Below are 22,923 nucleotides of genomic sequence, written 5' to 3'. Positions count from 1 at the left end.
CACCAGTAAAATATTAGAATTCCTGTTTGAAGGGGTTGGGACTAATGTGATGTCATCAAATTTTCATGCCAACTTGTTTAACAATGATCCATGTGGAAACACGCAATTTGGAACAGATGTCGTGATTCATTAGTGGGATATGGCTGTTTACATATTCTAGGAGGGACAATTGAGTCAAAATACAATGTAATCAAACAGGGTTCTTTGTAATACCAAAGATAATTTCTTTCCAATTTTGAACTAAATCATATCTTGCACATATGATTTGGAGGCAAATGTATGCAAATGGAAAGGTACACATTTTACATTCTGTCATCCCTGCAATGTTGAGCCAGCAGTCATTTCTCAGACAGATCCATCATTACCTTATTTCCTGCATTCAGACACAAATTAAAACTTTTATGAGTGACAATGTAAAGGCAGGACCCACAGCAGTGAAAAATGAGACTTCCTGTTCTAAGGGGGCATGGGCAAAGTAATTAAAATTTGAAACTGGACGTTGGCTGGAAGGGCTTGTCTAATCCAATCATTCTAGGTTAGGCTGCAGGTGCTGGGACTCTGCCTGCTGGTGCAACTGCCATCTGAGGCGCTCTGACAGTCTCCTCACTCTGGCTGCTCTCTGTTGTCGTGGTTGCAGTACTAGTGTCCTTCTTCACTGGTGGTGGTTTTCCCAAAAAATCTTAAATGCGTTTCTGTTATTACTATGTAAATTTACTAGTCTGCTGTGGGATACCTGCGGGATAACACGGGCGGTATACCTCTGCGACCACCTCGGCGTACTCTGGGACATCACTGCAGTCATTTGGGCTGATGGAAATTTGGTCTGAAATCCAAAGACCACATAAAAAGAGGAGAGACCGGTAACTCTGGATGGCAGAGAGTTAGTAGCATGTTCAACCCAGGGTAGACAATGCGACCAGTTGGTGGAATCTGAATCATAAATGGTGCAGAGTTTGGTTTAGTCCTCTCAGTCTGGCCAACAGTTTGGGGATCAAATCCAGAGGACAGGCTGACAGAGATCACCAGTTAAGAGCAGAAATCCCTCCAATATTTAGCTATGCATACAAAATACAAAAAAACATATTGCCCTGCCATGTTTCTTAAAACATAATTGACCAGCTTTGGAAAACAGGAATGGCATGACCAGATACTTGAAATGTCCAGTAGGTGTGATGAAAGCAGTTGTCCACTCGTCTCCTTCTCTGATGCAAACTAAATGGCATGGATTGTAGAGATCAAGTTTACTGAAGATCTTCCCTGGATCTAATCAAAGGCTGAGTTAATAAGGGGCAATGGGTTTTTATTGTTATCTCATTTAGTCCTCTGTAATCGATACAGGGGTGAAGAGATCCGTTCCTCTTGACAACAAAGAGGAACCCAGCTCCAGCAGGAGAAGAAGAAGGATGAATTATACCAGCCTTGAGTGAATCCTCAATATAGACCTTCATGGCCTGAGCTTCTGGTAATGAGATGAAGTACAGCGTTCCCCTAGGAGGTGTGGTGCCAGGAAGAAGATCTTGGGGAGAGTCAAAAGGACGATGAACACCGGTTGGAACTTTAGACAGATTTGGGTAAATCTCCTCTTCAACCCTAATTGTACTTGATGTGGAGCAGACTGGGGATAACAGGTCTCAGAGCATGTTGGAGCCAAACTCATGATTTCTACCTTCTGCAAGTCAATCTGAGGTTAATGATTTTTAACCCATGTAATTCCCAAGACAACTGGAACTTGAGGGAACTCGATTACCATGAAGGAGAAGTTCTCATTATGATTACCTCCAATAGTAAGGCTAACCTCCTATGACACCAAATGTGATTGGTTTAGGGGGTGTCCACCTAAAGCCAGAACGTTGTGGGAGGAAGGTCCTGGTAGAAATCCAAGGCCCAGTCTCTTGGCAAAGCCCTCATCCATGAACTCTGTGTCCTTTTCGGAATCAATTAAAAGAGAGGTCTGGTGAGAAACAGGTCTAGTTGAAAGGGAAAGTCTGGTAAGTAGAATTTGAGATATTAGCACAGCTTAGTAGAGTTCTTCCTTTCTCTACAGAGCCTGAGCTTTTACTGGACAGGTCGACACTCTGTCTGCCTTACCCCAACAGTAGAGGCATAAATTCCATGTATGTCTGTGTTGTTTCTCCTCCTTAGACAACCTGGTTTACCCCAAGCTGCATGGGTTAAGGTGTGGATTATCCTCCTAAAGTAGTCTTTGCGTGAGGAACTGGAGTTTGACTGGAGTGAACCATAGGTATGAAAGAAGATTATTTTCTCCGTTCTGTATGACAGAGATCAGTTCTAGGGGCTAGATCCCCCAAATGTTTCAGGGAGAGAGGGAAATATCAAGTCATCAGTTCATTCTTGGTCTTATCATTTAATCCGGTCAGAAAAATATCAATTTTCCCCGCCTCACTTCACCGACTGTCAGCTGCTAACAAGTGGAAATCAATAATTGTGCCGATAACTTAGCTTTGCCTGCATGTCAATGCAGGTTTCATGTTTCTCAAGTTTGTCAAGCTCCATTGCTGATGACCTGGTTATCGCAGATGGTGTCAGAGAAAAAATCCTCCCGCACATTTAATGTGGCAGCAGCTGTTGGAACATTTCCCTCCAATCACAAAGAACAGCTGGATGACACGTCCTTTTGACACTGGCATCTAACATGCCAGAAAACCTCACAGGTGAAGAGCAGGAAAGGTTACTCGCACTGCCCAGTGATGGAACACTTGCATCTGGATTCAAAAGACAAATACGGTTGGACTTCAGATAAAGTGAGTACCCTGCCCTTTCTGCAAAAGCTGTGTACTTTCTGTTGCCTCTTACAATGTACTTGTATGGGAAAGGCCTCTCACCCTGGTTAAATGTTAACAGAGATGCAAGATGCAGAAGATGATCTCAACCTGAAGTTGTCATCTACTGAGCCAGACATTAAAAAGTGTGTTCACAGAGTCAAACACACCCATATGAGTAGTTTCTGATGCATAAAAATAGTTAGCTCTCATACATAACTAATAGCATGGTTATATTGTGCTGCTAGTGTTCTTGTAGTTTCTATTGGTCAGCCCAGTTGATTTCCTCATTACTGATTAGTTTATGTTATTTTAGTAACTATATTGTGTTTGCTGAAAACATCTTTTTGCATCACAGAACAAAAAAAAAAAATGCAGTCCACAGCATACATTTAACTTATAGATGGAGTTCCAACAAAATGTGTGTAGCCATGGAAGTAAAGCATACTAAACAATAAATGTTCAAATTATGAACAATAAACAATTGTGTTTCTTTCCCAATGCTTCATTAAATGCGCAGCAAAAATAAAATATATTGCAGAATTTGATTGTCTGACATTATGATGGTACTTGAAGATCCTACATACATTTTAGGTGGTACTCAGGAAAAAAAAAAAGTTTGAGAAGGACCATATTAGAGAATAGGGTGATAAAAGTGTGGTTGCTGCCAATAGAACATACCTATAAAACAATCTACACCCCCTACACACACACACAAGTTTTTATTTGTATCCATATTAACCCTCCAGGTTCATGGCCAACATAGATATTCAATAGTGCTACATTTCTCACACAAGAGGAAGATCCCAAAACCCTCCCCATAATGTATGAAAATTTAAGTAAAATTATTTTACAATGTCTCTTAATGATTTTGATCATAGGAGAAATAATACTTTTTGACAAAATTATTATATCTCCTATGATATATATTTAAAAGGCCAAAAGCAAACAAATGTACTTGTAGGCATGCAGTGGATTTTTTAAAAGATATATCAGGAGAGTTAAACACCTAATATGCAAAGCTTGGACCCTTTCAAACTACTGGTGCTTATTTTTGACGGGAAGACTGTAATTGCCTTACTGGAAGTGGGAATTGAAATGAATGAGTATTCATGGCTCTGCAATGAATACTTGATCAATGGGTTTTTGCAATAAAGTTAGAAAGAAGGAGCCACTAAAAAAAGGAAGCTGGTTGAAAACTTATTATTGAAGGTAATTATGAGAAGATAAAAGTGTTTGTAATGAATTTAGAAATGACAACACTGTAACAACTTTAACGCTGTTTATTTGTTTTGGCTGCGTGTGTTTCTGTATAAGCAAATGCTCATTAAAGGTGTATTGCAAAATTTAACCATGATCGCTTGAAAGGTGTAACTGTAAGAACTGCTTTATTTAATGTGCTACTATAATAGTACAGCACATACATAGTGCAAGACAATGTATACTTTTATTTTTATCATTGTCCATAATGTTTGTAATGAAACTGAATATTTGCTTGTTATCACCTTTATTGATTTAAGGTGCAAGGACAAGTGCATCTCTGAAAAGGCAAAGCATGTTGTATAAAACAGAAAACAATTTTGTAATTTTTAGTCAAAAATGAGTAAGTACTGCTGAGTATAAATCATGGTGGCTTGGATATATACAAAGTTTATTATTCAGGATTTTCTTTTTCCAGGTGGATCGTCAAAATAAGTGGTCCTTCTAATTGTCAATCATTCTGGTGATATATTTATATAATCTGGCCAACGTGTTCGTTCCCATAATTAGCTATATTTTTAGGCATGCGCACTTTCAGGCGTATATTTGTGGTGAGCTACGGTTTCAGCCAGTCACTGAAGCTTGCCTTTCTTAGCATGGTTCTTTGAAAATGACAGACAATCGCAAGAGAAAAAGTAACGACAAAGTGTGTGAGAAGATAAGAAAAAACTTTCCAGGGATGATAAGTATATTTATTTTGTAATTTGCATTGTTAGTAGATATACAGTGGCCCCAGATCCTTATTTAACCCACAAACATGTCCAAATTTCCACTGCAGCACACACAAACATACAACCAGGAAATATTTTTTTTTTAATGTACCAGTAGTCTTATTTGCGGGGAAACTATTTATACATAAATATGGGTGTGGTGAGATCCATCAGAGCGACCGCTTATTGTGTCCCTGCACCTCCTTGTGGAGAAATGGGCTTGTGCATGCTCACATGTAATAGGCATTCCCTCACGGGACTGGCTACAGGGTTGTGAATGTGCATTTTATTTTAGGGCGGTCCTTTTTCGAAAATTCACGAAAATCCTTCACTATACCTTTAAGCAAATTTTTTTATACTCTTTGACAAATTTTGTTTAAAAAGAAAAACAGCAATATTATGTAGACTTTCTTATGAATTAATCACTTTGAAAATACTTATTACTTTTCTTTTGGGCTCACACGCAAAAACCCTAAAGTTAAATCACTAAGCCAGAATAAATGTTTAAAAACATTGTTTTTTTTTCTGTCAAAGTCTTCCTGAAATAAGATAAGAGCTGTATTAAGGGAAGGAGGCAATCACAGCCTCTAAATATATAGCTCTTAGATCTGTGCTTTTTCCATGGGTATAAATTTTGTACATGACATTTACGCTAATGCAGACTGGGCTAATGGCATTTACTGAGTTTTTAGCTTTCTGAATTGCTGTCTCTCTGGTGCTTGGTCCAAAAGAGGTTGCATCTTTAAGTTTTAAATATACTCTAAAATCTGATTGGTCAGACCACAGGATCATTTTCCAATCTGCCTTTCTCCTTTCTAAGTTACTCTGGAGCCACTAAATGGGTGTTATTTTTAAGTCATTCTTTGTTTATTTTTTTATGGATGGAGTGGATAATTGAGTTCACTGACTGAAAGCCATCTGAAGCCACCTAAGGGCCTAAATATCAAGTTTCAACCTGCTTTCCTGCACTTTGAAAAAAAAAACAACAAAGAAAAACACAATCAGTAAAATATAGTATTGAAGAATATAATGTTAACATTTTTTGCCATATTTATAATTTTAATACACTATTTACAAATTTTGAATTTTGTGTAGCTATAGTTTATCTCTCTAAACTTATGTCGGTCTAACACAACTTGTAGGGGTGAGCTGCCTTTTTGTGTTTGAATAGTTTTCTCCTGTTCAAAGCAAAGAGGGCTGCTGATTATTTGTTTTTTTTATGTTTATGCAATTAAAGTAATAGGTTTATTTACTTTTACAGTTCCTTTCTTTTTGTTTTTTGGCAAGAGCTCACCCTGAAGTAATTTCTGCTCTTTTGTTGCTCTATTGTACTAGACCAGGAGTGGCCAACCAGATTTTTATAAACACATACCATTTAATAACATAAATGTCTTATGAAAAAATCTAAGCATAAATTTAATCTTGTCATATCATTTATCTTCTTTTCAGTAACTGATTTCTTGAACATTTCTTGATATACCATTTGAGTGATTGAAAAATAAAAGGTTCAGAACATATTATCTGATGAATGATGGATGTTTTCTCTTTTCTATTTGATTCACAGCTGTAGTAGTTTTGAGAAAAGAAAAAAATTTTTGCAGGAAGATGTCAAAGAAAGCTGGAGATTGGTAGTAATTTAGAAAATGCTTCAATAAGTTTTGTTCTTGTTTTGTATTTAAACAAAAGGCTATATGTTGGAACAATGTGCATGCTTTTGCATATGTACATATGTAATTCCTGGTAGAGTGATTTTTGTTTGCCTTACCTGATTTGAGAGGATTAAAAGAAGATTGCCGTTGGCACATGGCATCACCTCTGACCCCTTAAAGAGAAGTTGAGGACAAACATGTTTGATTAGCACCAGATCTGCAGGCGAGACTCCAAATAAAAAACAGAAGAGGTCACTGTGTACTACTGATCCATACGCCAGGGAGTTATTACATGGGCGACGGTGGCGTCGGATGTAGGAGTTTGCCCTGAAATCAAAGGGGTTGACTGATCAAGATTGTGCTCTGGCTTTCAGTGTCATTGTTTCATTAGGCAGGACACTTCACCTGCATTGTCTACTGATGGTGGTCAGAGGGCCTGGTGGTGCCAGTGTACGGCAGCCTCGCTTCTGTCAGTGAGCCCCAGTGCAGCTGTGGCTAGAATGTAGTTTGCCATCATCAGTGTATGAGTGCGTCAATGGGTGAATGGATGAATTGAGTGTAAAGCACTTTGGTCAAGTCTCCTGAGTAAAAAAAAAAAGCAATATAGAAGTACAGGCCATTTACTATTATCCAGAGCAACATTGGCCAGGAAAAAAATTAAATAAATGTACTTCCAGTAAGTCATCCTTCATGCAGACCATGGCATTCTTTGGGTTCTTACATTTGTTTCCACAAAGGCACATTCTTTGCACTCTATCCTGCTCTTTCTTCATTCCTCTCTTTTTTCCTCATTCTATTTATTTCCACCTCCCTTGCAGCTTCCACAGCCCTCACTCTCCCCTAACAGGCATGACTGTTGTGGATGACATGTATCCAGCTGAGAGCAGCTATAAAGGTCGATGGACCAGGGTAGTGAGAGGAGAGATAGCCCCTAAATTCATGCTTTTGTGGTCTTTTCCCACTCTGTGTTTGTGGGGGTCTGCCTGCACATGAGCGTGTCTGTTTATTGACCTACTGTGCATCTACCAAAACTCATAGTTGCAATGGTAACATGACTCACAGTAACAGGTTTAGGATATGTGACGTGCAGAATGTACACTATATTGCCAAAAGTATTTGCTCACCTGCCTTGACTCACATATGAGCTTAAGTGACATCCCGTTCCTAATCCATAGGGTTCAATATGACGTCGGTCCACCCTTTGCAGCTAGAACAGCTTCAACTCTTCTGGGAAGGCTGTCCACAAGGTTTAGGAGTGTGTTTATGGGAATTTTTGACCATTCTTCCAGAAGCGCATTTGTGAGGTCGCACACTGATGTTGGACGAGAAGGCCTGGCTCTCAGTCTCCGCTCTAATTCATCCCAAAGGTGTTCTATCGGGTTGAGGTCAGGACTCTGTGCAGGCCAGTCAAGTTCATCCACACCAGACTCTGTCATCCATGTCTTTATGGACCTTGCTTTGTGCACTGGTGCACAGTCATGTTGGAAGAGGAAGGGGCCAGCTCCAAACTGTTCCCACAAAGTTGGGAGCATGGAATTGTCCAAAATGTCTTGGTATGCTGAAGCATTCAGAGTTCCTTTCACTGGAACTAAGGGGCCAAGCCCAGCTCCTGAAAAACAACCTCACACCATAATCCCCCCTCCACCAAACTTTACACTTGGCACAATGCAGTCAGACAAGTACCGTTCTCCTGGCAACCGCCAAACCCAGACCCGTCCATCAGATTGCCAGATGGAGAAGCGCGATTCGTCACTCCAGAGAACGCGTCTCCACTGCTCTAGAGTCCAGTGGCGGCGTGCTTTACACCACCGCATCCGACGCTTTGCATTGCACTTGGTGATGTATGGCTTGGATGCAGCTGCTCGACCATGGAAACCCATTCCATGAAGCTCTCTGCGCACTGTTCTTGAGCTAATCTGAAGGCCACATGAAGTTTGGAGGTCTGTAGTGATTGACTCTGCAGAAAGTTGGCGACCTCTTCGCACTATGCGCGTCAGCATCCGCTGACCCCGCTCCGTCAGTTTACGTGGCCTACCACTTCGTGGCTGAGTTGCTGTCGTTCCCAAACACTTCCATTTTCTTATAATACAGCTGACAGTTGACTGTGGAATATTTAGGAGCGAGGAAATTTCACGACTGGATTTGTTGCACAGGTGGCATCCTATCACAGTTCCACGCTGGAATTCACTGAGCTCCTGAGAGCGACCCATTCTTTCACAAATGTTTGTAAAAACAGTCTGCATGCCTAGGTGCTTGAATTTATACACCTGTGGCCATGGAAGTGATTGGAACACCTGATTCCAATAATTTGGATGGGTGAGCAAATACTTTTGGCAATATAGTGTATGTTAAAAGAAAAAGAGATAGAGAAGGGAGTACCCAAAGTTTTGTTTTTCCAAAAAGATAGACAGAAATCTTAAATACATGTTTTTTATTCTTTTTTTTTTTTTAGTTTCTGTTTTTTTAAGTTTTAATTGTAAAAAAAAAACAAACTTAACCCTCAGAAACAACTTTCCCTGCTTCTTACGCTGACAATTATTCACAAAGTAAATTTAAAGGAGGGAATGGCTGAAAATCAGACAGGGCTTCTCTGTCTAGCCAGTCCTGTTCAAGTTATTATAGACAGGATTCCAAGGTAAAGCCAAGCCAAACATGCCAATGTATCAATATGTTAAGCAAGTTCACAAAAATGTATAAGGTTGCTACCTCTGTTACATTAGCTAGTTAGTTTATTGTTTAAATAAACCCCATCAGAGGTTTTAGGAAAAGGTTTTCACAGATATTTCACAGGAAAGGTGAACATGAATACAAGACCATAATAAATCACTCTGAAAAATGTGTCCCCCCTCACTTACAACTTCCTAGATATGCCATTGGAAATATGGTTTGGATTCTGTCAACTTTGTTATGGTTGTTATTGCTGTTATTTATATAAGCATTATTCAGTCAAAATATTAGGCTTGCCTTGAAAATATTTTTTACAAATGCCAAAAAATATTTTCTAAATTATTGTGATTAAAAAAAAAAAAATATTTAAAAAACAAAACATTGAACCTGGATGCCAACAGTGACAAAGAATCAGTTATACAGTAAATTGGATTTACAGCTGGATGTTAACTAAGTAAATGAGACCATATGTGAGTTGAATTGGCTGTTTGTGTTTCTGTCATCTTCCATTCCAAACACTCATCATAAATGAGGTTTAGTTAGTCCATAACACAAAACCATTTAAATTTGTATGGCTAGGGAGCGGCGGCCTATTGGTGAGGGCATTGTGCTTAAAATCCAGAGGTTCTGAGTTCGAGCCCCACTCCAACAGACAATGGGTCCCTGAGCAAAGACCCTAACCCCACACTGCTCCCTGGGCACCACTCATTGGCAGCCCACTGCTCCCCAAGGAGATGATTTAAATGCAGAAAGTGAATTTCGTTGCTCTGTACTTGTGACAGTATAATGGCGATAAGAAAAGTGTATTCTTTACAAGTTAAAGAACCATTTTAAATCGTTTTCTGAGTCGTTCACCTTTATATTAGGGGTGACAACATTTTGGCTGGTAAAAAACCTCTATGGCAGGTGGTAAATGGAGGGTCATGTAGGATACCCCTAGTCCCACGATGCAGCCTGCTGGCACATTTGTTCTAGCACTACTAGTATCCTACGTAATCCTTCCTTTTCTATGAGTCATTGCGGATCAACCCGGATTGGTCAGCTCATTCTGAAATGAAGGACAATGGCAAAAATTGTAAATAACAAAATTTATATAGTTAGCTTTATAAGACCCAAAATATTAAACTTGTTTCTAGATGAGAATCTCACTTTGTTTACCCCATACATCTGCCCAGTTGGTAACATTTTCACTTAATTTAAAAAATAGCTGACATCCTTTTTCCTTAGAACTGACAACGTTCTACCTATTATCTGAGAATTGACAACGTTTTTCCTAAGGACTAACAACTTTTCTTGAGAATTAAAAACTTTTTTCTTAATACCTTAGAACTGTCTATTTTTTCCTAATACCTGAAAACTAAAGTTTTTCCTGAGGACTGACAACTTTGTACTGAATAGCCTAGAAATGTCTGTTTTTCCTAATATCTGAGAACTGACAACGTTTTTCCTAAAGACTGACAACTTTTACTTGAGAACTGAAAGCGTTTGTCTTAATACCTTAGAACTGACTATGTTTTTCTTAATATCTGATAACTGACGTTTTTCCTGAGGACTGACACATTTTTTCTGAATACCTTAGAACTGACTATGTTTTTCCTAATACCTGAAACCTGAGAATATTTTTCCTGAGGACTTGCAACTTTTTTTGTGAGAACTGACATTTTCTGAATACCTTTGAACTGACAATATTTTTCCTAATATCTGAGAACTGATAAAATTTTTCCTAAAGACTGACATACTTTTTTCCTGAGAAGTGAAAATGACCTCATTTACACTACCCTCTGGAAACAGATCCGTGCTGAGTTCGGACCGAGCTTGGATCAGTTAACCATGCCAAGCTTGGCTCCTTACGACCATTTACACACCACAATACAGAGGTGTCAAGTAACGATGTACAAATACTTACTGTACTTAAGTACACTTTTTATACTTTACTCCATTACTTATTTTTCTTCCTACTTCCTACTTCTGACTTCTACTCATTACATTTTTACACAAGTAGCTGTACTTTCTATTCGTTACATTTATAAAACAAACGTTACTCGTTACTCATGGCTTCGGTTTATTGTTTATAAATATCTATTTCACGTCATGTGCGCCATCCAATGCAGCTCATTGGCGCTATCCAAATCTAGTGAAAACTAGTGTAATTGAATGACTCATATAATGCAAACACTCATTGGTTAGCTATTCATCAAATTTGTGCTGATGCCAAAGGAAATCATCAGAAGCAAGCAGGTGTTCTCCAAACTTCAAACGTGAATTGTCTATACCATGCCACAATGTCGGATTCAGAAAAAGATGTTGGAATGTCTGAAAGGTCGGACACAGGCGAGAGCGTATCGGGAGATGGACAAGACCTCCCTCATCCTTGACCCTATCTCAAATAATTTTTCGAAATAGTCGAAAAATTGTGCTTTCAATTCATATAGTGGCATCTGGCTTTTTTTTTAAAGGTTACTTTATACTTTTACACTTTAAGTAGTTTTCGTAGCACATACTTTTTCACTTTTACTTGAGTAAACAGGTCAAATTGATACACTAACAAATGTGTGTACTTTTGACACCACTGCCACACTAGCATAGTTCCTCGCCTCCTAATTGAGACCTATGGTACTACTGCTCTATAGAGGTAAACCAGCAACCCAACATGGCAGTGCCTGTAACATTCAGAAAGTTATGTTTTGTTATCATTGTGATAACTATCACAACAATAACATCGTGTCGAAAATCTATCAAAATTATATAAACATAAAACAAACTACAAAACTAAACAGGTATCAACAGTTATTAAAAAATCATGCGCACCATTTTTTTGTTTTTGTCAACACACACAAGTAAGAAAAAAAAAGCTATTTGCTTTTACAAGATGATTTGTGTGTTTAGGTATGTGTGTTTGCACTTGTATAAATTGAGGACAATTTTTCTACAGTAATCACTAGTTATTGTAAAGTGAGGACATTTTGCTGGTCATCACAAGGTCTTTTGCTATTGGTTAAGTTTCGGGCTAAGGTGTCAAATGTGTTAGGGTCAGGGTGTGCTATGCATTGGTAATGGTTAGGTTTAGTCTTAGTTTTAGGGTAAGGGCATAGCAAGAGTTAAAAATAACTGAAAATGAATGGAAGTCAACACATGGAGTCAGCACATGATCCTCACTACATATAGCAGTAAAAACATGTACGTGTGTAAGTGTGGTGGGGGTTTTGCACTTGGCTTACTTCGGATTGAGCCCTTTTCATTTTTCTAATCAAAGTCAATAATCACTCTGAGGTCAGCCTTCCTGTATTGATTAATCAGTCTGCTCCGTGTGCAGAATTATGTCCAAAGGTTAAAAGTCATGCCATGTTAAAAACATAAAGATTGACTCTTTCATTTTGCACACCACTGAAATTTATAAACAAATTCTGTTTTTTCTTCACATGGCCGTAATTTTCACACTATAGAGTACAATCCCTGTGAGGGGACAGACAGACAGATAAAGAAGGAATTAAAAAATAGAGTTATAATCAAACCCACAAGTGGTGGTCACATAGGCTAAAGTGGGCTATCATGAATAGTTTTTTGCCCCTGAAGTGTTCTCCACTGGAAGGACTTTTGAGAAATAAAAGTGAAGTTAACTATTTTTTAGGATTTTTCACCAAAAAGGACAAATGAAAGTTGGTTTGTAACCCAAAAAGATTGATTAATTAAATTTGAAATTGCACTTCTTAAAAATATTAAATTGTGATTTCCTTTATCACAGATTTTTAAAGAGCTGTTTTCAGTTATGTACATGTTCTGCCTTCAACATCAAACTGCTACTAATTTATTTCCCAACAACAAAATCAGTTCATGACTCAATGCGGCAAAGAAGCAGGACCTGGGTCAAGGCTTATCTCCTCAAAAAGACGGTATCTGTTAAAATGCAGAACTAGTATGTCCTAACACACTACAATAAAAAGTTATAATGCTTCGTTAAAAATCAGTGCTCTGCAGAAGTTTGCTTTCCACTTGAGATGGGATTTATGGTTCTTTAAGGGAACAATATTTTGTAGATCTTCTGTCTCTTTCAAAGAAGTTTCAAAAGTTTTTATGTTTTATCTTGTTTACTCATTTTTAAGAAGAAAATTGGTGGAAAATTGGTTTTGGTCAAATTAAATTATCCCACCAAAACATACTCTATTTGTGGATTAACTGGGTTTGAATTATTCACAAATAATAATTATAACTTCTGTTGCGATGGTTGGTTTTATGTTTTCATGGAATATCTGCATTTAATATAAAAAAGCAGGGCATCAGTTGTAAATCTTTTAAAAGTGATTAAATATTTTTTAGCATTAACTATGTGCTAAGTACGGAAACGTATTGCGTTCACCAAAGGAAAAAAGAAATTAGACAGTTTATCTCATAGTTACGAAATCAGTATCTGGTAATTACGAGATCTTATCCCGTAATTATGAGAAAATATCTCATAATTACGAGATCTTTTCTATATATTTGGTCATGATTACTTGAGCCAGTAATGAAGAATCTCTCAGAAAACTGGTCTTTAGGATTTCTTCTTGAAAATATCTGCATCTGTTCGAATGAACAGTTCTCTCTACCCAGGTCTGACCTGATATGCGTTGGAGTTCCGCTTCCGTTTTTCACTTCATCAGTAAAGTACCCAGCTATAACACTGGAATTACTACTTGTGGAGTAAGCATGCAGCCATATGTCCATATGCAGAAAACGTCAACAGCTCCATTAATACAGAGTCCGTATGGTTTTAGTTTTTCATATGCATCGACATGCCGCATGAAGTTGGGACCTGTTCGTTCTAAATGATTCTGAAGCCTCAGTTTCACTGTTTGAGGATTTTGAGAAGGTGTCGCAGGACATATCATTGGGACGCCACCAAACCAGCTGGAATCCTTTTCAGATGCATTCTTTTATAACCATAAAGCACCCTGTGCTGGTTTAATTGCTCCTGCAGGAACAGTGCGATTTCCAGCAAGGCAGAGTGGGCTTTTTCGCCTAAACAATTCTAAGGACTTATTGCGCAATGCTGACAAACTAAAACTAATTACATCCACATTGAGGAAACTCAGTATTTCCCAGTGTTGCATACCTAAAAGGAAGTAAAAGCATTCTAAATCCGATAACCCACTCATTGTTCACGTTTTATGTAGCGTAGCTCAGCAATACAATGACTGTCCTTCCTGATCTCCTAAATATGACATATTATCTCATAATTATGATATCATATCTAGTAATTATGAGATCGTATCTCATAATTACAAAATACTGAGCTTGTAATTATGCAATAAGCTGTCAGATTGTTTTTTTCCTTTGGTGAATGCGAAACGCTTCTGTAGCTTAATGCTTTTTTTGTGACTTAGCTATTATTCTGTATCCTTTATGTTTGTGATGGATCACTCAGCTTGCCTCATTTTACAAAATCTGGTGTGGTCAAATTATCATTCTTCTAGATTTTAGTTTCATTTCCTAGCCTTTCAATACTTATGTATAAATCTATTTATTTGGTAGCAGCACAGGCAAAAGGGGCTCCCTGAATCCAACAGGTTGAAGGCCCCTGATCTTAAATGCTGTTGTTATGGCTGTGTGGATGGCTCAGATAGTTTTCATAGTATATAAAATAGAACAATAATTTGACACAAAATTGCAGTTATTTTAAAACAATTTACTTGTCCTGTTTATACTTAGTAACAAGCATACATAAATGTAATATCAGTTTTTTTTTAATGCACAGTTCTAGAATATTAGAAATTTATCTAAATGGGCCTCAATAGTGGGACATCTGCTTTGCAAAAACATTTTATGTGGAAAATTGGAACAGTGTAACATCTACTTGTGAAATACTCAAGTTGAGCACTTAGCTGGTCAGCAAAACACAAAAAGCAAGCAGCTAAGTGTAAACAAAACATTTGGGAACAGACAGTATAACGACTGATAATGCAAGTGATCTGAAATTAGAAGAGATGATATAAGGAAACAAACCATGGGCTTCACTCCCAAGTAGTTGTTCTTAGAGTACAGCAATACTGAACCAAAATTCAATGGCAACATGCTAATCATAACATCTTTTCATGCAAATAGAGTGCATTTTCATTTGTCTGTTGTTAAAAAAAAACAAAAAACCTTTGGAAACTTCTTAATCTTAAATGGATCAATTTGCACCCTTACCCCCCATAGGAAGAACTACAGTGTAACCACAGTGGCATGAGGAGCAGTGTTGATGACAGTTTGCCACAATCTCTAAATAGGAACAATTTCTGTCTGCATTTTCCTCACACTGTGTATTCCCTAGGTTTTTGATGATCCACAACCCATTTGACACGACTTGGATAGAAATATCTGTTGAGCCTAAAAACAGACCAGTAGTGGTGAAATGTGTGGAGGCGTTTATCAGGTCCACATTTCATCATCATAAAAGACGGCAAGCCTGTCAGATGGAGAATTACCCCTCTGTGGATGGAAATCATCAACTTAACTATCGTGTAATGACCCTGGGAGTTATCAAGACACATCACTCAGCCTTGCTATTATACAGGTCTCAATGCATGCTATGTATTTCATGTTCACACACATGCTGGTCTGTCATCTCTAAGCTGATATACTGGGACGAACACTTGTAAAGGAACGTAAAACAGAGAACGGTGAAACAACTGAGACAGTCATTCAAAAATACATACGCACACACACACACACACACACACACACACATATATATATATATATATATATATATATATAAAATCAGCTTGTGTGGACACAAAAGCGTCTTAGACAGAAATTATGGTAGCTGTTTTGGGGTGATTCAGTTTAGGTAGTGATGTGTAAAAACCAATTACTGCTGTCATTGCTCACAAATTCTTTGAATTTGAATAATGTGTTTTCAGATTTGCTCTCTGAATTATTCTTCTATTTATCTTTTTCATATTGTTATTAATTTGTAAGACAATGGCCTTTAGTTTGGAGTTTGAATACAAACCATTTAATTTCTCTAAAAGAGTTATTAATATTAATTTAGTGACATTTTGTTTCAAAGCAATATAAATACAATATATCTATGTTATTTTTTTGCTACATTTATGATCATTAGTATGCCCAACTTAATGGCTTAAAAATGTTATCTTTCTTCTACAGCCACTCTTGAACTACCAGCACATGTAATTTCCTTATTAAAATGATGCAGACCAAACCAGTTTGCATTTTTAATCCTTTTACATGAAATTTTGTGGATCACCTGCAACACACCCCCTTAATGCCATTTTTTTATTGATCAACACAGTATTTTACAACTTATTTCAATTATTTGTAATGAAATACAAATGCATATCTAACAAAGCGCTGGACCCTCTGAATTCTCCAAATTTTAGTATTTATTTTCTATGAAAAAGCTTTAAATGACTGAATTAACCTTTTTTTGGTAGGGGTTGTAAATGAAAAAAAAATAAGGTGGTGTTAGGAACACCACCTACAGAGAACAGAGCATAGGGCAGGGAATATATCAAGAAACCAAAACAACATCATATTGACTCTTGATAGTAACATTGTGACCAATCACCTTCAAGCTGAAAGAGTGCAACAGCCGGTAACAATGAATTTTTATTTACTTTAGATAAAATCCTGAGACAGGAAAACATCCATATGGCTTCTCTTACAGCTTAGAATATTATTTGATAAAAAAATATCCACTTCATAAAATTAAATACAGACTTTTTTATTGGTTAAAAAGCAGACAAAAAATAGCATTGGAAACTCCTGCTCACAAACTATCAGAGTTAGTTATTCTATTCTTTCTAGTAAAATCTTCTCCTACTAAAGTTTTTTTTTAGGTACAGTCGTGTTTTGTGAGTTCTATCAAGAAATCCAACACAATGAACAAGAAGCAAAGAAGGCTTTAGATTTTGTTTTGGTTAATTTTTTCACCTTCTGAGTCAAATTTGCACTTTTGGAGTCTTTTGCAACTCCAGGGAAGTTTCTCCAATGTTTCATGTTCTCTGCCTTTGTGAATAGTGGCTCTCTAAGTGGTTCACTGATATTCAAGTGTTAGCTTTCGCTTTCAAAAAACCTTTTCAGTGACTTTATTTCTAATCGGTTCATTTCTGTAGACTGGGCCATGACGTCTTAGGTTTTAGTGTACTTCATACTGGAGTACTGGTTCTGTTCAAGTCTTTTCTTGATATTCGAGTTTGGAAGTATTTTAAACTGTGTGAGGCAAGTGAAACTGAGCTGAAGTTTCAAAGAAATATTGGTTTTTCACAGTTAACTAATGATTTAATAAGATTAGAAATTAGAGCTGAACGATATTAGAAAATATGCATTAATGATATCAGGTGTGACACATTTCTATTTTCTTCTATCCTTTCTTTGTCAATAGCGTTTCCAACACAACTTTAGCATTTTGGACAATTTAAGTTTGTCTGTGTGAGCATCTGTCTCTGTGAGACAATGTTTGAATTGCTAAATATGACATTAGCATTTAAAAGCATGTTCACAATGCTTTGAATAAATTAGTCAACACTCCAAACAGTTGTTATATGAATATTTCTCATACTAATAATGTGATGACAATATATTTGCAATATTGTGCAATCTTGGTAGAAATACTTTTTCACATAGGGACAGAAAGGGTGTAACTTTTCTTTCAATAAATGAAATTAATTATTAATCATAGTTTATGCTGAATACCTAATTTGAAGGTTTGAGCACTGCAAAAGCATACTTGTGTGTAAAATTGCACTATAATTGTTTTCTATTTATAAAATATAAAGGGGTCATAAATGTTACAAGCATAATTTCATATTGCTTATAAAACTATATTTACATCCCCTATAAAAGTTAGAGTTAGTGTTAAACATTTTACTAAATGCCGTAAACCCCATTGATTAGTTCCCAGGGACATTCTCAGCACACTTGCTGTTCTTGAGTCGGCAGCAGATGCTCACACAGCAGTGAGCAAGAAAAAGCTGAGTGGTCTGATGGAGATGTGGTCCACTTGTTCATTAGTAGTGAATATTCAGGTCACTAGCAGCTGTAACAGGGGAGGGAGACCAAAAGGGCAATTGCTGTCTGATCTACCGAGAGGCTGTTTGTGGAGGGAAAAGCTGTATGGTGGAAAAGTTGAATGGGTGAAATAAGATTCAGAACAACTGAAAATGAAGTCTACCATTCCTTGTTGATTATAAACATTGGATATAAATAAATTCATTTACTTGATTCAATCAGTTTTGTTTTCTTAGAGAATGTTTAAGCAATCAGTCGGTTTGATTTTTGATTTGTTGAGTTGTCTCCTTAAAGTGATTTGAGAAGATGTGTTGTGAATTAGTGCCATATGAATAAATAAAATCAAACTACATTCATCTTGTGTTGTATGCCTTAGTAGTTTGTTTCCCTTTCCAACAAAATAAAAAAAACAGGGGGGGGGGGGGGGGGGGGGGGCTGTAACAACGTGTTAAAGTTCATTACATCAGCTATGACATAGATAAACCAACTTAGTCAATGAGTGAATCAATGAAAGATGGAATGCGTCACTGCATTTTAAGTTAATATAAACTCTTAGCAGCTACAAACTATCATGAAACGGCAAAACAAATACAATCCATAAAGGTAAATTATAGGTACTGGTTATATCTTAAAATTCCAAACTGTGGCCAAGTGTAGGATCCTTGCCTCACAATTATTAACATTATTAAGTGGAAATTAGAATGTTGATAAAGAACATACAATGACCCCAAAAGTACCTTTCACAATCCATCTCACCATCACACAAGCTCTTACACACACTCACACTTTTTTTTCTCCTTAAGATCATCATTTATTAAAGAGGCTGATCTGTCGTAGATGCACACCATCACAGCTGTACATCTCACTGCCCTTTCCCTGCCTCATCCCCTGAGCGGACGTATGCATGTGTGAGTGTCTCTACTCATAGGGAACGGGAGGGTGTCAGCAAACAGACATTGTGATGTGTATCCTGTGTTTGTGTGTGTGTGCAGGCAAGAATGTGTGAATGTTTTGTGTGGGTTTGCTTGTGCAGCTCAGTGTATGTTGTGACTGTAGTGGATGATGAGAGGCTGGCTGCGTGAAACAGCAGTCGTTTCCAGACACCTTCTTGTTTCCTCATTGGAGAAGAACAGTGTAAGGAACATGTAGAGTGCAGCAACAGTTTTAATAAAACTTGGAAAACCAAGAGCCACAGTGATGTCAGTAACAGAACTACAAAAGACACATTTGTATTAAAATCTACACCTCAAATGTTAACTTTAAGGGCTTTAACAAATATATTTGGAGTTCTTAAGAAAACATAAAATCCTTGGTAATTTATTGTAGGTTCACATTTGTATAAACAAAGGGAAGCATAATAACCTACCTGTCTTTTTACTGTCTTTGACTCCTTCTGGCTAAGCTGATGTGAGATTTCATGCTTCAGTCTTAGAAGGAATAAAACAAGAAATACAAACAAAAATACATTAAAAGAGTATAATTGTCAACCAACATTTATAGACAGTGTATGGATTTGCGTATATTTGAGCAAATCAACTTTTATGAATTCAGTACCATGGACAGAGGCATAAAAATCCTTAACTGTTACACCTGTAGAGCTTCAGCTCTTCTCATTGGCAGTAAACTTTTAACTTGGATTATTCCTAACAATACATGTGATAGCACAGCTGCAGAATGAATATTTGTACTTTCAGGTGTGTTGTCTTTTCTTAATTAAAATTTCCTGAACATTAAAGAAAACACCTGATTTCAGTGATTGCCTCAAAGTATTGCTCAATACAATTTTAGTTCAGGAGCTCAATCAGGCTGTTTACTTGTTTTATTTATGAATATATACATATTACTGTATATGTACATATTCATATTCATATTTTTATAATTTTTATCTACTATTACTTTTGTCATTTTCAGTTTAATTTACCGGCAGCTGATTTTTTTTCTTCTTCTGTTTTTAAAGTAAGAGTATATATGTATCAATTTGGGCTGCCATAATAAATAAATGAAAATAATAATAATAATTTGTGACTAACAAAATAAAATTAATAAATTCACAGCAATGCTCATCCGATCTTATTTACAGTGACTTCAGATGGAAGTCTGTTGTTTTTAACATGTTACTTAGATGGTAATTAAATTCTACTTAATAGATAAGAGACATTGCTAATATACTTTATTTCCAGTTATGGTTGAAGAACGGCTTTTACGTAAAGGCATCTAACTTTTCCTAATAATATTGTTTGAACATATATTGGAGAAAGTAGCTATTGATGTAAAAGCGACAGTATAACAAAAACATGGCTGGGGGCCATACTGTACTGTATGCCATTTAATGATTCAAGGCCGTTCAGGCTTACTTGTTCACAGATGCGCAGAGATGAACAATCACAAAGCCATTTACCCATAGGTAGAAAATGCTGAAGCCCAAATCAAGATCAATTTAGCAGATTTTTGTTTTAGCATATTGACATATGGACAGATACATACTGTCAAATAGACACAAGCTACTCCACCCCCTCCTCACACACATACACACTAGAATATGTATCAATGAGCCCCACAAGATATCAGGTTTTGACAATTCCACCAAGTTCTAAATTCCCTCTGCACTGTGCTTGACCATCCAGTGAAGGCATTAAAACATAGCCTATACAGATACAAAAACAAAGAATACTTATGTATTATTTAAGAACTTACACAACAAGGAGAGCACAATAACTTAACATCTTCAAGCAAACTTCGACAGATATAAAAAAAAAAACACAAAAAATCTAGAGACACAATACTCTCATATTTTTGTCAAGATTAAATTTATTAAAACATGATAAATAAATGTTCATGTAACACATGCACTTTCTTAATCCCCCCTTAACAAAAAAAAAGAAAAAAAGAAAATGATAATTTATGATGTAACAAAACACTAATGATCTTCACTAATGTATACGTCCTATGCCACCTATAAATGTTTTGTTTTTTTCCACTCTTTGCTCTAGAATTGACATGCATGGTAGAGAAGGAGAAAAAAGACAAGCTTAATTTTGCTGTAACGCGTGTGCCAATTCCCCTGATCACCGCAAGTCTTATTGCAAAATTAAATGAAACAACGTCTTAAGGAGCGGAACAAGGTAATATCAAGATAATTATGCAACGCAAACAAATGGGATCATCAAAACAGTTGCATTCTTTGGGCAATCATTAGTCTAATTGTACATAACATTCATTGCAGACAAAATTTATTTTTCATTTATAGTTACACTATTAGATTAGGAAGAACCACTTTGCACTAAACGTGTCTTCTAAGTTATTTTTGTGTTTGTTTTGTTACAAAATTAATAATTTAGCAAATCAAAATTATGAAATTGTTAGTGCATGAAGGACATTAAATTTTGGGGTCAAAAGACAGTAAAATCCCATCTGAACAGCTTAATTTTCCAGCTGGGGGCCAGGCTCCTGTCCTCCAGCATAAGGTGTGGAACTAACTGCTTGCTTATAAACAGCAGATCCACTCCTCTGATCCACCTGTACCCCCCCACCCCCCTGTTTCCCTATGGGACGCCGAAAGCCGAGGGACTTGCCTCAAAGGTCTCTCTGAACCCAAATAAACTTCTAGGTGGAACTAAAATACGCAACTGCAGATATTCTTTGTTCTGCACCATTTTTTTTTCTTTATCGTTCATCTCCTGCGGATAAGCTTCGAGGGTTTTTTCCCCACCCTTCTATCACACCCCCAGATCTCTATCTTTATCTGATTAAAGGGAAAGCATAAGAAGTACGTGCATGCAGTACAACTGGGTGTTCAGATCCTGCGCAAAGTTCAAAGCAATTCCTCCCCACCAAACTGCTGACTGACGCGCACTTGAACGCTTTTGGACTGTCAATGTTTTCCTCTGCACTCTGTCGCCCCAAAACTGTAATCTTAGATTGCTCCCCAACCCGCTCGCGAGAAGTGTGTAAAATAATTTGACCTACCTCAGAGACTTGAATCCCTTTTAAAGGTTGCGCACAAAATTTAAGCCGTTGGAAGTTTGACTTAGTCTACTCCTGATCCCTCGGAGGAGTCGCACTGAGGGATAGGATGGGCGCCACTGCTAAGCGCGCCAGCTCCATGGACGTGCGCGTGTTCGCATGCACAAGGGACATAGAGAAAGTGAGTGAGAGGGCGAGAGAGAGAGAGATAGGGAGCAAGTGAGAGAGATGGGAGGGAAACAACAGACGTGGAGAGATGTAGACCCTTGCCAAAGGATGCTTCAGTCTCCTAGCAACAACAATCGATCGGATGAGGAGACATTTTATTGGATAAAAAGATAACTTAGCCATTCACCTCCCATAGCACATGTTTACTCCTCAGAACAACAACTGAAACCTTAGTGAGTAAGGTCGAAGAGTTATGTAGTGCGAAAGAAAAGAGGGGGAGCGGGGGATGGAGACAGATGCTCCCGCAGGTGAATATCTTACACGCGTGTGTGAGGCGCAGAAACCAACTGCATCTCTGCGTCCTTGCAACCTGACTCAAAGCACATCTTGCAGAACAGGAATTCAAATTCGTATTTTTTTTTTCCTTTTGCTTGCAGCAAGCTCCATTAATGTTTTAACACATTATACACTCTTTGAGGTCAGTAGGAAAATAAGTGAGAGAACCGCACTAAGCATGCTGTCCATGCTCCAACTTGATCAGCCACATTTCGAGAATGCAGAGGTTTTTGTGTGCCTCAATGGTGGTGAATATCCACACATCAAAATAAAATAATCATACAATCACATCCATAGATTTCCAAGCCGAATAAAATACGTTTTAAAGAAAGGGGCAATGTATTGTTTTTAAAAGTTTTTTTTGTATTAATAAAAAAACAATGAAATAAAAAGTACATT

The 22,923-nt window shown here is 37.3% G+C and overlaps 1 protein-coding gene across 3 annotated transcripts in view; it reads right to left on the bottom strand.

Moving 5' to 3' along the window:
- The window catches only part of grm3 (glutamate receptor, metabotropic 3), a 68,514-nt gene extending 46,326 nt beyond the window's left edge, over positions 1 to 22,188 (bottom strand). The window contains exons 1-4 of one of the 3 annotated variants that reach the window (XM_038268904.1): positions 22,024 to 22,188; positions 19,424 to 19,484; positions 6,516 to 6,572; positions 734 to 823 (exon numbers count right to left, since the gene is read on the bottom strand). The gene's annotated coding sequence lies outside the window, so the exon portion shown is untranslated. The remainder of the gene's footprint in view (positions 1 to 733; positions 824 to 6,515; positions 6,573 to 19,423; positions 19,485 to 22,023) is intronic. The other 2 variants (XM_038268903.1, XM_038268905.1) reach the window with 2 other exon arrangements.
- Positions 22,189 to 22,923: the final 735 nt, after the last annotated feature.

This window comes from Cyprinodon tularosa, unplaced genomic scaffold (genome assembly GCF_016077235.1).
Source record: "Cyprinodon tularosa strain WSP-4 unplaced genomic scaffold, ASM1607723v1 ctg71, whole genome shotgun sequence".
Taxonomy (NCBI): Eukaryota; Metazoa; Chordata; class Actinopteri; order Cyprinodontiformes; family Cyprinodontidae; genus Cyprinodon; species Cyprinodon tularosa.
Note: the sequence above shows the minus strand (reverse complement) of the source record. Positions and strands in the feature narration are given on the sequence as shown.